Genomic DNA, 14,815 nt, shown 5'->3' with positions numbered 1-14,815 from the left:
ACAGCAGATTTTTCAGGCAGTGTTTGTGGACATTAGTCAGGATACGTAACAGTTTAGCGTTGGGATTCTGGATGTTGGAGAATTCCAATGGAAACAGAAAGGGATGCAGAAATTGTAGCTGTTTGCATATTCACGTGTTATCAACACTGAGCATGATGCTCACTTGGTGATCTTAGACCAGTCACTGACTCTCAGGCAAAATTACCTCACAGAGTAGTTGTGGGGATTAAATGAGGAGGGGGGAGACCCATGTACACCTCCTTGAGATCCTTGGAAAGTTATAAATGCAAATAAATAAATAAATAAATACATACATACATACATACATACATACATACATACATACATTATATGCATGTAACTGTAACCAGAAATGGAACCAAAAATGTGTCCATTTTTTGCTCCATTTCTGGTTACGGTTACATGCACATAATGGAGCCCCATTTTCTCCATCTAGGGTTAAGCACTGGGTTTCTTCTCTATTCTCATCTGTTGGATAGGAGTTGGAAAGGACAGAGAATAAAAATTGATTAAATTGCTAATCAACAGCATCTGTTATTGCATGTTTCTAGGGAAAAGCTCTAGGATAACTGAACTGCCCTACATCATCAATGTGTCATTCCAAGAGGATGGTGTGGGGAAAAATTTAAGATTTTCTTGGCTCTTAGAATCCAGATTCTAAGGTTTTTAAAATGATCCCCAAAGCATTTACTTGTCTGGACCAAAGCAGACCAGTGAATACAAGCAGCTACACAAATGATAAATGGATAACATCCTTTCTAACCTTAATATCAAAGCATATCAGCCAACAATGTCAATAAAGGGGTAAAAACACATTTAAATCAGAGGCAGATTTCAGTCCATTTGACCTTTGCAAGGTCATTTTCAAACATGGAGATTTTAATACATAGCTTGGAGCATTGTAGAAGATACAGAGGTCTCACCCTTTATTCAATTACAGCTATTGAGCAGAACCTTTAAATAAATAAAAAAGGCACCATGAGGTAAGTTTTTGTCTGTGTGCAAGAACAAAGAGTGAAGGCAGGAGAGATGGCAAAAAAATAAAAAAATAAAAAATGAGAACTTAAAGGCTCTTTTAGCCTTGAAAATAAAGTGATGGAAAATAGTTGGGAGAATAAAAAATTCCTGAGAGGCTGTAATGGCAATTGTTAAGGTAACAAACGACAAAGGCCACATTGACATCATACATTTCAAGTACTATGACACCATTTTAATAGTCACAGCTTCCCCCTGAAGATTCCTGGGATTTGTAGTTTGTTAAGGGCGCTGAGAGTTGTTTCGAGACCATATTCCCCTCACAGGGCTACAATTCCCAGAGTTCCCTGTGAAGAGGAATTGAAGGCTAAACCACTCTGGGAGTTGTAGCTCTGTGAGGTGAATGGGGGTCTCCTAACAACTGTCAGCACCCTTAACAAACTACAGCTCCCATAATTCTTTGTGGAAAGCTGTTTAAAGTGGTATCATAGTGCTTTTGAATGTATGGTGTGAATGTGGCCAAGATCACACTGATTCAACCATCTCCCCCTTCCTTTTTTTTCCAACCACCAAGAGCAGATATAACACTGATGTGATAATGAATTTTGTGGAGAGGTAAAAATAATACACAACAGAAACAGAACAAGTCTAGGGAAATGGGTGTATATCATTAGACACAGAGGAATCCTCCTCAGGCAGCAAATTCAGGTGCTTAGGGAGAAGTGAGGTGATGAAGTGCATATCTATGTTTGCCATGCAGCCTGATCTAGTCTCTCTAAGCCTTCTCTGGTGGTGAACCATGCTGTCCTGTTTACATGGAATGGAGCTGCCATCTTGTTTGCCTCAGGCAGCAAAATGAATGAATGAATGAATGAATGAATGAATGAAACTTTATTTGTGTCAGCCAACAGCTGTAGCAACAAAAGAATATTGTGGTATACACAGAACAAAATAAAAAGTTGATTGTATAAAACACAGTTTAGAGTCCCGAATCAGCCACCGAACAGTGGACCTTATTCTGATTGCCCCAGCTAAAAACCTCACAACCTTTGCTGTTATTTGCTCCCCTTGATCTGCCAGGAGAGAAGACACTATGGCGATGGTTGGGCAGCCCAGAATAGACAATAAAATAGGGGTGATAATATCATTCCTCAGGTCTTTGTAAAGAGTGCAAGCCAGGAGGGCATGTGCCACTAATTCAGTGCTGCCATCTCCACAGGGACGTAAGCATTTTTTGTATGGAATCTGTTGGAATCACCCCTCAAGTACAGCTGAGGGCAATACATTCAATCTTGTGAGGGTAAAAGCACGTCTGTGTTTTGGAATTGCTAGGTTATGCAGATAGGGTGACAGAGAATTAACGTGGGAAGGTAGAAAGTGGTCATACCATGGGCAAAAATTCATTGTAGTGGCCAAGTTGTTCTGATGCTTGATATCATTTAGGCGTTGACAAATTGCTTTACTGTAACCCACAGTGAGTAGCTGTTGTGGTGATAAACCACAAGAGTGAAGTTTTTGATAGACAATTTTAGATCAGGTGCTCTTGTGACAGTCTTGTAGCCCTAGGGATATTAGACCAGGGGGATTTGAGTTTAGACAAAGCCAATAGTTAAGTGTCCTGCTCCAGATCCATAATTCTACCAAAGGGAGATTGGCCTCTAGGCACAATGATGCGTTTGGGACAAAGGGTGGTACCGAAAAGATTTGCCTTAGAAACTTTGATTGGACAGCTTCCGTAGATACAAGGCAGCAAAATGTCTTGCAGCAGCCTTGGCAGAATGGACCAGTAGTTTGACTTTGTATAAGCTGTGACCTGGCAAAGAGAGTGACCTTGAAAACTCTCTTTGTGGTTTCACTGCTGTTCTAATAGGAAATCAAAGGGCAGGGATGTATATGGAATGGGTTCATGTTTACCAAGAAAGAAATTAACTCCAAACATAAATGTCATTGTGACACCATGTATTACATTTGCAAAGACTGGTATATGATTTTGTAAGGCGACATACAGCAGAGAAATTTGCCTTGCAGTAAGATTAATATTTGCCTGTTGAAGCACAAAATTTTCTTGGCAAAAGTGTTTTATGATGAAGTTTGGCTATTAGCAGGTTGATAGGACATCACTGATAATTATGTTTCATTTCTACTTCATAAAATTCTGCCTGCAATATAAAACACTTCACTCTCATGTCCAGAAGGGTTTGAAAGGTCAGTGTTCTTCTTTTCAACAAGTCTTACCTCATTTTGTATGGATCACAATCAGAGTTAGCATTATCGGTTATTCTTGCATAAAGTTATACTGTACAACAATAAATCAAGTAGAAGAAGTATAATTAGTGCATCTTTGCTGTGTTTCTTGGTGCCCTTCTTCATCTGCTTCTAAAGTACTCAAAATGGATCTAGGAATGTCCCCAAGCTATTCACCCAATCCTTCAGGAGGAGTGCAATCCTATGCAGAGCTGGTACACACCCTAATTCCAGGACCTGGGAAATATCAGTGCGATAGAGTCTTTTGTCAAGATTAAGATCATCCAGTCCATTGTAATGAATTTAAAAAGTTTTGGGAAATGATATATAATGAGCTGAAGAAAATGTTCCAACTAACATTTGTTTAAAAACCTGAAGCATTTTTGTTAGGGATTGTAGGAAAAGACCTGCCAAGGAAACTGAAAAATATCTGTATGTATGCAACAACGGTGGCAAGAGTCTTACTAGCACAAGGATGGAAGAACGAGGAAATCCCGACCAAAGAACTATGGCAAGAGAAATTGATGGACTACTCAGAATTGGCAAAATTGACACACAAACTACATGGGAAGGATAACTGTGACTTTAAAGATGAACGGGAACCCTTTACAAAGTATTTAAAGAAACAACAAAATGAACTGGGCTCCTTGGCAGGTTTTGAATAAACATTCACAAACTTTTTATTGATAACATTCAGATAGATAAATTAAGGATCTGTACAGTTTTGTAACATGCAGAAAATAACGTATGTTGATAAACCAGAGAGTCTGGGGGGGGAGGGGAGGGTGGGTCATGTTTTTGGGGAGGGGGAGGGGAAAATAGGGGGGATTTTTTTTGTTTTTTGTTGAAATTACTAATAAAAGATATTATAAAAAAGATCATCCAGTCCATGAATGCACCAAGGCACCAGCTGAGTGCATGCTAGCCTCTCCTGATTCATATGAAATAGAGCTGGACATCATCAATATACAGTGGTACCTCGGGTTACATACGCTTCAGGTTACATACGCTTCAGGTTACAGACTCCGCTAACCCAAAAATAGTGCTTCAGGTTAAGAACTTTGCTTCAGGATAAGAACAGAAATCGTGCTCTGGTGGCGTGGTGGCAGCAGGAGGCCCCGTTAGCTAAAGTGGTGCTTCAGGTTAAGAACAGCTTCAGGTTAAGAACGTATTAAGTACTTAACCCGAGGTACCACTGTACTGACATCTTGACCCAGATTTCATTGTGACTACCCCCAGCCAGATGGGCGGGGTATTATTAATAATAATAATAATAACTACTACTACTACTGCTACTGCTTCTACTACTTCAGACAAATTCATGCCCTGTGGCACCTCACAGATCAGCCACCAAGGACTTGAGTCACAGTCACCCAATACTGTTCTCCAAAATTGACCCTCAGAGAGTACCAATTTTCAGAGTGGTTTAACAATAAGTCATTCCTAGGAGACTCCTGAAATTGTAGCGCTGTGGGGGCAGTAGGAGTCATCTAAGAACTCCCAGTACAAATCCTTGGTTTCTTTGAGGGAAATCATGTTTATGACATGATATGGCTTCATATATAATACATACTGGTCCTAGTTTAGTTAATTCAGAGTCATTTCTTTAATGTCACAAACCAACTATAAAAATGAGGACTATATTGTGTATTATTTTCTAAGATAAGTGGATGAAAAGGGGTTAAGCCTGTGTCACGTATTATCCTTGAAAAATCTATTTGCTGGGAACTAAATATCCCCTTGTGCCCTTCTTCAAAAAAGTTGACTGACATATTTTTATTGAGCCTGGTCTTAATATAGCTCTGGCTAGAGCCTTCTAAACTCCTTGGTGAGGAGTACATCTTCCTTAGGCAGTAACCCAATGCAGGAAACATTTAATTTGTTGCACAGCGCGTAATTACATTTTTTAGGAAAGAAAGAAAGATACTTTTGTGGATAGCTTTGAAAATCTGGGTTCCTAATAAAATTTACTTACCAGTAAGCTCAGTCCAATTAGATTTGTACATTTGGTGCCAGCAAAAATTAAAGGGTCGTGGGTATATTCACCTCATGGAGTCTTTTAATATTTTCCATTAGTAGTTTCTGACATGTTTATGGCTAGGTAACTACAAAAGGGGTGATATTTACAACGGGTTTAATTATCTTTGGACACAAAAGCAACTGCGATTGCATCTTAAAGCAGAATGAGGGAAGGGAAGGAGAGAGGTGTGAGTGGATGGAATTAGCAGGTTCAGTTTGAAGAAGCACTATTGATTTCATGGGTGCTTGTATTTATAATTCTCCTTTCTACCCAAAAGAGGGCCAGTGGGATACAAAAGTTAGTTATTTGTATTGTTTCAGCAGAAGTCCACTTCTGGCACACTTTTTTGATGACAGAGGGTGATCATTGGTGGTGCCCTTATTCTTGACATGTGTCCTGGGGTGAAGACTGAAGTGCATGCCAAGACCAGATTCCCAGGGAGCGTTTCCTTCCAATTCTTTCTTCCAACACCACAGGCGAAGCATGTCAACCTGCCTATGACTCATGAGGGAATTTAACCCTCAATTAGGCAGCTTTCCTGCCTGGACTATATTCTGATTTGGAGAATTAGGTTACTGGTTTGCAGAGCCTCAGGTTTTGTTGTATTTCAGTAAGCATAGCCTTTCTCCAAATTGCTGGTGTGAGAGTCTCTTTCCAGGTGTACCGGCAATTAGGGCATCTCTACGTGGGTGGAGCTGTGGTGTAAACCACTGAGCCTTGAGCTTTTCGATCAGAAGGTCGACAGTTCGAATCCCCGTGACGGGATGAGCTCCCATTGCTCAGTCCCAGCTCCTGCCAACCTAGCAGTTTGAAAGCAGGTCAAAGTGCAAGTAGATAAATAGGTACCGCTCCAGCGGGAAGTTAAATGACGTTTCCATGTGCTGCTCTGGTTTTGCCAGAAGTGGCTTAGTCATGCTGGCCACATGACCCAGAAAAACTGTCTGTGGACAAAAGTCGGCTCCCTCCACCAGTAAAGCGAGATGAGCGCCGCAACCCCAGATTCGTCCGTGATTGGACATAACTGTCAGGGGTCCTTTACCCTTTTTTACTCTACATATTTATATCAGATGTATACCAAATAAATGTTCATGGCTTCCCCCAAAGAATCTTGGGAATTGTGGTTTTGTGACACTACTGATATTTTTTTATCATCAGAAAATGCTTCCCCTCTTCCAACACAGCACAGTCCCCGTGGCTTTCAGGGGAGAAGGAATATTTCTTAAAACCAGTTTAACTCTATACTGTAAATAAGCCCTTGGATCACATGTTATAGCTTCCAAAGGCATACCACCTAAAATGACTTCTGATGTAAAAAAACCCCATATATCTTCAAGACATGGAGTCTCTTGCCATTCAGACATTGGGGTGGGCACCACCGTGTTATGTATTCTATATGGAAGAGCTGTAAAATAGCATCAGGATTAAAAGGGGCTGCTCTAGATAGCAGCAGTGATTCTGATGGGGCAAAAACAAAGGGAGGAGAGAAATAATTTCACAACTGAAACGTATTAATCCAGTGCCACCCACTAAAACTTTCTATAATGGGTTTTCCCCCTGCATAGATCCACAGAAACAGAATTTTAATATCCCTCACCCAAATCACAATGAATGGAACACTCTGAGAAAATAGCAGATTGCGATTAAAATTTAGATTTATCAGTCAAAATGAATCAACCCCCATCTCTCCCCACCCTCCCCACATAGGTTCAGGACATTTCCCATGTCACCTAGATTTCTCTTTGACAAAATGAAGTGGTTGCTTTAAACACTCAAGCCCACAGATCTATTCAGGACCTTGGAAAGTCCCCGCTATGCCTTGAGATGCTTTGTTAACAATCCACTCCAACTGGAGGACTTGAAAACCTCACCTGAATCAACCCTATTCACCTTGTAATTCAGAGCTGTGGCACAACCCAAGTGAATACAAGATTCAGGAGACAAATGAGAGAGGGTGATCATTGCTTTCACATTTCCCAGAGTAATCTGATTAGTGCTTGTTGAAACTGGATACTGGATTAAATGGACCTTTGATCTGAACTAGGGAGGCCCTTAATTTACTTTGCAGCAAGGTCATGAGTTAAGCTTTGAAACTAAACCTGTGTGTATTGCTCTCTCTCAAAAGTACAGTGCAAACATTTCTTCCTTATGATTTTCTTCTAGAGAAGATTTACCCTCCCTTTTTGGGAGCGACATATAATCTAGTCAGCAATCACTTAAATCTGCAGAAAAGAATGCAATGCCCCCATTTTATTCAAATAACCCCTAGATACTTTGTCAGCAAAATTTCTCTTCCTGCAGTCAACTTTGAAACTGTGACTTATTCTCACCAGAATTGAAAATATGTCAGAGACAGATATATGTACACCTGATTTACTAGCTCTGCGGGACACACACATGACTTTTGGAATAAGAGTGCATAAAATATTCTTTTCCCATCACAGGGAAATTTACAAACACTCTGCTTTTCCTCCTGTTAATGAATCAGATTTCTATTTGAAAGTTGCCTTCCTTGGTGCAAGTACAGAGATGATGGGAGCTTGTTGTAAACCAGGCATCCCTCACTGCTTTCTCTTCCAGGGGCATGACCTGGCAAGCAGTTCTCATGCTGCACACCATTCATTTTCACTGTGATAGAAAAGGGGCCATTATACTTTGGAATCTAGGAAGCAGGTGGTTCCCCCCTGCCCTGCTTTTGGACCAGAGACCAACTGCATGGTAGAAAGTTCCCAGTTCAATCACTGGCAATTTCGTTTGAAACAATCAGGGCACAAGTGCTGCCAGTTTTGGGAGTGCCCCAGACAAGCCACCTTCTCCATAACAACACACAGCCATTTCACTTCCTCTATTAGCTGCTCCACCCTTCCCCCTGCCTCCTTTTATCTTTCATTGTTATCGCCATCACAGTTTCCCCACACTCTCTATCTGATTAGTTGGGTGTGTGGTGGCAGGTTAGGGCTGTGCTGGTCAGCTCCCCTGAGGTCCATTGTTTACATGTTAGCAATGTTTAATTGGGACGCAGGTGGCGCTGTGGGTTAAACCACAGAGCCTAGGACTTAACAATCAGAAGGTTGGCGGTTCGAATCCCCACGACGGGATGAGCTCTCATTGCTTGGTCCCTGCTCCTTCCAACCTAGCAGTTCAAAAGCACATCAAAGTGCAAGTAGATAAATAGGTACCATTCCGGCGGGAAGGTAAATGGCGTTTCCGTGCGCTGCTCTGGTTCGCCAGAAGCGGCTTAGTCATGCTGGCCACATGACCTGGAAGCTGTACACCGGTTCCCTCGGCCAATAAAGCAAGATGAGTGCCACAACCCCAGAGTCAGTCAAGGGGTCAGGGGTCCCTTTAATGTTTAATTATAGGGCAAGAGTGGCAGTGGTCTTGGCAGTAGCAGTGAAAATAAAAGGCACAACGATGGAAGTTGGATTGGTGCTAACACACAAAGACACCATACAAAGACACCTGAACAACGTCTGCCATGCAAAAAAAAATAATCTCACCCCAAAAAAACCAGTGTAGTGCGAATCTGTATTCAGTAAGATCTGAAGCCGGGGAAAGCTCTGTCAAATGTCAGGTGGGAAAGCAGGGATGGCAAACCTGTCAAATAGGATGTAGTAGGAATTCACACAAAATCGTAGAAAGGTTAGTGTTGCACCCTCAGCATATCTGGAAACAAAATACATGCTCTAAGCTGATTTGTACATGCACTGGATTTGCTCTCTGTTCCTGGACTTAACAGGGAGGCCAGCCTCTAGGAGTTGTAATAAGACCCTAGGAGAATAGCCCATTAAAAACAAATAATTTTGAAATAACTCGGAATGAAACGAAGTACCGGCGTGTAAAATACGATACAAGTCCAGAGATTATATACACTGTATTTTACTGGTATTTTATTATAGGATGCTATGTAAAACATTTTCCCCTCTCCAGTATTCATTTGCAGGTTTCATTTAATGTAAGATTATTTTTAAAATATTAGCACTGACACCAGCTATTATTGGGTCAGGTCAGTGCGGTATAGTCAGTAGCAGCTGCTGAGGTAGAAGGTGCTAAGCAGTTTTCACTACTGAGTGGGGACCTCATACTCCATGGGTAGGCAAACTAAGGCCTGGGGGCCAAATCTGGCCCAATCGCCTTCTATATCTGGCCTGCGGATGGTCCGGGAATCAGCATGTTTTTACACGAGTAGAATGTGTCCTCTTATTTAAAATGCATCTCTGGGTTATTTGTGGGGCATAGGAATTCGTTCATTATTTTTTTTTTCAAAATATAGTCCGGCCCCCCACTAGGTCTGAGGGACAGCGGACCGGCCCCCTGCTGAAAAAGTTTGCTGACCCCTGTCATACTCTTATTGGTGGACATCATCTGGTGGGATCAAAGGTATGAGTGATAAGTGAAGCACTGGGAGGAATTCAACATAACACTAAGCAGATCGTTCAGTTGTCTGAACTGCCCTCTCCTTCCCCCTCATGTGTTGTTCCAGGGGTCCAGCTGATCACCTTAGCCAATTGTGGGAGGTACAGGGGAAGGAGAGAAGATAAAAGGCCCATTGCTTCAGCAGAAGTTCTTGCTTGAGCTTCTGCTGACAAGGCTCATTAGCTTAACACTGTCCACCATGATTTGTGTGGCTACTCACCATTTCTAGAATGGACCAATGATTACATCATGCTAGAAACAGGCCAGTCAGCAACTATGTGGTATTTGCATGAAGCTGCAGAAAATTGCACCTGTCCCTGTTTCCCCCATGAAACACCCGCAAGAAGGCATGGGGCCCCTCTGTCAACAGTCAAAGATGCTGCTCAACAGTCAAAGATTCCATCAAGGAGTTCTGGGTCTGAGTTGCTGCTCGCTCGTGAAGTTTACTGGTTGCTTGTATAATAGAGCAAATTTCAAACATTTGGGTTTGATCGCTTAATGATAATTTATTTCTTAACCAGGCCTTGGGGTGATTTTCAAACCCTGTTTAAGTGAGAATATAGTCTGAGTTAACCATGGTTTGGGTGGGTGCGGGTGTAATGTGAAACCATAGCTAGAAGGAAAAGGAGGAGGACTGATTCTTCATACCAGTGGAAGAGATGGTTGGGGAAGGAATGCACAAGCTTGTTGCCCATGCATGATACCTTAACCAGGGTTAAGAAATTAAAATTAGTACTTCTCCTATAGACTTTAGTCCATGTAAACTTATGAAGTTAATATAATTATGACAAAGTGACTTGTGGTAGCAACACATGCATGTTATTATTATTTCTCAGAAGACTGTTGTTTTTGCAGTAAAAGGTGAACAGAGCTACTCCTCTAGAAAGTATAGTGATTCCTACAAAACGGACTTTCTGTGCTTAAGTCTCAAATGGCTGAAAGTTTGGAAAATTGGGTCACTAAATGTCAGTGGGAGTTTTCCATTGCTTGATTCAATCTCTTTTTGGAGCGTGCTTTATGGATTGCAATCCCTAATGCAAAGTGGCTGACCTGAATTTAGTGAGGGAGCTTGGTAAAGTACAATTCACAATTGAACTGAAGTACTCGTACTATAACTTTGCCTCTAAGTTGTTAATGATATATTAGAAGTGGGGAACAAAGCAAAGTCATTCAGAACTCCTCTAGAAGAACTGTTTATTGAGCATTGACCATGATCTGCTTGCATAAAGCTTATGTGGTAGCTAGATCCAGACTTTACTGAGCCTTTGTTCTGGTTTGTTTCCTAGGAGATTATATGACAATGAGCATTCACCCTGATTTGCTTGTGTAGTGCTTATTTGCGCTCCCATTTATCAATTGTTTTTAGCGCTCTTCCCCTTCACTTTCCAGTATGCAACAGCTTGTAGACAACCCCAACTGCTGTAGTATTGGAAAACATAGTCGGAATGGTGTGACAATTGTTTGCCAATGCCAGGGTCCTGACCTCTAAATGAACCATACTGTCAGGCTTCGGGGAATCAGATCCCTCCCACGGTGGCAGCCAAAAATCAGAGAAACGATCAAAGTTCTTACCAAGCTATTTATTCAATAATTCACAGAGAGCGACGAAGGGATGCAGCCTTCCCTAATAATGGCACTGCTCCAAGTAAAGTCCCATCCCCCTTTCGTCTCCCCTATTCTACATCATTCCTGCACCAGCTAATCTGAGCTTTCTGCCTCTAGGCTCTTCGTTCTACTATTCGCAATGCCCTCCTGTTCCTGGGAGCAGGGGGTCAGGAATGCTTTCCAAGGACACTGAGTCGGTCAGCTGTCTCTCTCCTGGTGCTTCTTCTTCTTCCTGCTGTTCCTCTTCCAAGAGTTCCCAGCTTCTGCCCTCTGCAGCCTCTGAACTATGCCCTTCTGCAAACCACTGTTCTAAATCTATACTGTTCTCCTGTTCTTGGGAAAGAACAGGAGAAGGGGGGTGGCCCCCATAATTCCTCCTCAGTCCAGTCTCTGACACACAGAGGCTGTGCACATTATTGCGGGGGACTTCAATCACACAGATGTGAGGGCAGTACTCCCAAAATTCCATCAGCACATTGAGTGTGCAACAAGGGGAGAAAATACTCTTGACAAGGTGTATACGAACATTAGACGGGCATATGAGGTCAAGACCTTGGCACACCTCGGTGATTAAGATCATGTGTCCCTGCTTCTGACACCACTATACACACCCCTCAGGAAACAAGGCCAGATACAAACACGGATGGTTACGGTGTGGCCTGAGGGAGCCTCTCAGCAACTGCAGGACTGTTTCCAGGAGACCGACTGGAATATCTTCGACCATCAAGATCTAGAAACTTATACATCAACAGTCCTGGATTATATTAGATTCTGCACAGGAAATGTCACCAGGGAAAAGTATGTTAAGTTGTATCCAAATAGGAAGCCCTGGATGACAGGAGAGGTTAGGAGATTACTGAAGGCCATAAATTCTGCTTTTAGAACTGGGGACCGGGTATTGTATGGCATAGAAAGAGCGAACTTGAAGAGGGGTATCAGGAAAGCAAAAGCGGAGTACAGAGGAAAAATTGAGGACCATCTGAGAAATCATGATACTAGACAAATGTGGCATCTGAGAAATCATGATACTAGACAAATGTGGCAGGGAGTCCAACATCTGATTGGTTATAAATCAAGGAATTCATCAGTGGTAGAGAGTACTGCTTCCTTGGTGGGAAAGTTGAATACCTTCTTTGCCTGATTTGAGCTACAAGCCTGGTAGATGAAGGGAATGCAGTGGATGTAGCCTACCTTGATTTCAGCAAGGCATTTGACAAGGTGCCCCATGATATTCTTGTAAAGAAGCTGGTAAAATGCGGTCTTGACTATGCTACCACTCAGTGGATTTGTAACTGGCTGACTGACCGAACCCAAAGGGTGCTCATCAATGGTTCCTCTTCATCCTGGAGAAGAGTGACTAGTGGGGTGCCACAGGGTTCTGTCTTGGGCCCGGTCTTATTCAACATCTTTATCAATGACTTGGATGATGGACTCAAGGGCATCCTGATCAAATTTGCAGATGACACCAAACTGGGACGAGTGGCTAACACCCCAGAGGACAGGATCACACTTCAAAATGACCTTGACAGATTAGAGAACTGGGCCAAAACAAACAAGATGAATTTTAATAGGGAGAAATGTAAAGTATTGCACTTGGGCAAAAAAAATGAGAGGCACAAATACAAGATGGGTGACACCTGGCTTGAGAGCAGTACATGTGAAAAGGATCTAGGAGTCTTGGTTGACCACAAACTTGACATGAGCCAACAGTGTGACGCGGCAGCTAAAAAAGCCAATGCAATTCTGGGCTGCATCAATAGGAGTATTGCATCTAGATCAAGGGAAGTAATGGTGCCACTGTATTCTGCTCTGGTCAGACCTCACCTGGAGTACTGTGTCCAGTTCTGGGCACCACAGTTCAAGAAGGACACTGACAAACTGGAACGTGTCCAGAGGAGGGCAACCAAAATGGTCAAAGGCCTGGAAACGATGCCTTATGAAGAACGGCTAAGGGAGCTGGGCATGTTTAGCCTGGAGAAGAGGAGGTTAAGGGGTGATATGATAGCCATGTTCAAATATATAAAAGGATGTCACATAGAGGAGGGAGAAAGGTTGTTTTCTGCTGCTCCAGAGAAGCGGACACGGAGCAATGGTTCCAAACTACAAGAAAAAAGATTCCACCTAAACATTAGGAAGAACTTCCTGACAGTAAGAGCTGTTCGACAGTGGAATTTGCTGCCAAGGTGTGTGGTGGAGTCTCCTTCTTTGGAGGTCTTTAAGCAGAGGCTTGACAACCATATGTCAGGAGTGCTCTGATGGTGTTTCCTGCTTGGCAGGGGGTTGGACTCGATGGCCCTTGTGGTCTCTTCCAACTCTATGATTCTATGATTCTATGAGGTGACACCAACAGTGACTCCAACAGGGATGCCAGAGCTATTGGCATCACTACCTACAGGAAATGCTGCCAGGGTGGAAGAGGGAAAAGTGAGGCGAATATTAAAGGAGGTAAACACGAGGAAGGCTATGGGCCCGGATGGGGTGGCTGGCAGGGTGCTAAGAGATTGTTCGGACCAACTGGCAGGAATCTTTACGAAGATTTTTAACCAGTCTCTGGCCCAAGCCACTGTTCCACCCTGTTCTGAAATCCGCTACCATTATACCCCTGCCAAAAACATCAAAGATAGACAGTCTGAATGATTTTCGCCCTGTGGCGCTGACACCCATTATAATGAAATGTTTCGAAAAACTGGTGAGGAAGCGCATCTTATCTTGTCTGCCAGTGGGACTCGACCCTTACCAGTTTGTGTACAAGGCCTATAGGAAGGAAGTTGAGCAGTTGGGGGAGTGGTGCAGGAAAAACAACTTACTGCTTAACTTAAAGAAAAGAAAAGAGATCATTGTGGACTTTAGGAAATGTAAATTGAATATTCAGCCACTTATTATTGAGGGGAAGTGCGTGGAACAGGTCTCAGTGTTTCGATTTCTGGGAATGGAGTTGAGAGACAACCTAACCTGGGGAGAGAACAGCAAAGACCCTACAAAATTATATAACACAATCAGTAAAAACACAAAAAAACCTGACTGTTTTGAAGGAGTGGTGCTTTTGTGAGTATTTTGTTCATCCTGCCTTGCTGGTTTTCAAACTCATCACAATATATTGCTCTAAATCAGGGGTCATCAAACTTTTTCAGCAGGGGACCAGTCCACTGTCCCTCAGACCTGGTGGGGGGCTGGACTATATTTTTTGGGGGGAGAGAACAAATTCCTATGCCCCGCAGATAACCCAGAGAAGCATTTTAAATAAAAGCGCACGTTCTACTCATGTAAAAACACCAGGCAGGCCCCACAAATAACCCAGAGATGCATTTTAAATAATTCCTAAACCGCTGATTCCCGGACCGTCCATGGACCGGATTTAGAAGGCGATTGGGCCGGATCCGACCCCCGGGCTTTAGTTTGCCTACCCACGCTCTGAATTCACCAGTGGATAGATTCAACCAGAGTATCAATGTTCATTGTAAACAACCATATCCTTTCCATTGTATAGGGAAGTTGTTAGTGTTTAATGTTATTTATTTATTTGTTTGTTTGTTTGTT

General features: G+C 42.6%; 1 long non-coding RNA gene across 1 annotated transcript in view; it reads right to left on the bottom strand.

The window, feature by feature from the left end:
• LOC309350908 overlaps nt 1–12,057 on the bottom strand; it is a 1,133,389-nt gene extending 1,121,332 nt beyond the window's left edge. The window contains exon 1 of the long non-coding RNA XR_014160587.1: nt 11,691–12,057. This is a non-coding gene — a long non-coding RNA (uncharacterized lncRNA). The remainder of the gene's footprint in view (nt 1–11,690) is intronic.
• Between the last annotated feature and the right edge of the window lie 2,758 nt (nt 12,058–14,815).

This window comes from Podarcis erhardii, assembly GCF_964252035.2.
Source record: "Podarcis erhardii genome assembly, chromosome: 10".
Classification (NCBI taxonomy): Eukaryota; Metazoa; Chordata; class Lepidosauria; order Squamata; family Lacertidae; genus Podarcis; species Podarcis erhardii.
The sequence above is the reverse complement of the archived record's forward strand: the minus strand, read 5'-3'. Positions and strand labels throughout refer to the sequence as shown.